General features: G+C 44.6%; 1 protein-coding gene across 1 annotated transcript in view; it reads right to left on the reverse strand.

Annotated features, from left to right (window-relative positions):
- The window catches only part of LOC119588771, a gene marked incomplete in the record, with an annotated part of 2443 nt that extends 2348 nt beyond the window's left edge, over positions 1-95 (reverse strand). The window contains 1 exon segment of the mRNA XM_037937412.1: positions 1-95.
- Positions 96-657: the final 562 nt, after the last annotated feature.

The raw sequence follows: 657 nt of genomic DNA on the forward strand, positions 1-657 counted from the left end.
CACTTTCTCATCTGTCTTTCTCAAGAGAATCCCGACTGATAAAGTGAGGACTAATGTCCCCTGTTACATCATAATTTTATGATCCTGCCGTGGGAAAAGAGATAAGTCAAGTGGATGTTTGTCATTTAGTGAGAGATTGACTGTCTAAGACATCTAGTTATCTCGAAAGTTTTATCGGTCAAAGATGACTAATATTAGCTTACTGGAAGACATTTAGTCGATAATAGAGGAGCGTAATCAGATAACCTCATAATTCGATGAAGAGCTGAATATGCCATTTTTTATCAAGAAACCAGAACCCAACACCTCCCCACCCGGTCGAGTTAACGTTTCACACAACAATCACAATTCACAATAAACCTACCTTCTTGGTTGTCAAAGGATGTTGGCTGGTGGTAGGGCAGGAGTCGACCTCGGTGTGCTGGTTATGTGGTAAAAGTCGAGGTGCTGTCCCAACGAGGCTGTCTCAGTTCAAGAGGTTCTCAGGACGATATCAGGCAGATCAGTGATAAATTTTTTTTACTAGCGTTGCAGATTTTAGCGGCGGCCAGATAACTGCGACACTACACTGAGTGTGCGACAGCGTTCACAGCCAGAGTTTGTGAGGTACTGACTGAGCTCTGCGAGGATGTGGGCCTGTTGGGTACCCCACGCCCA

The sequence above is a fragment of the Penaeus monodon genome, chromosome 24, assembly GCF_015228065.2.
Source record: "Penaeus monodon isolate SGIC_2016 chromosome 24, NSTDA_Pmon_1, whole genome shotgun sequence".
Lineage (NCBI taxonomy): Eukaryota > Metazoa > Arthropoda > Malacostraca > Decapoda > Penaeidae > Penaeus > Penaeus monodon.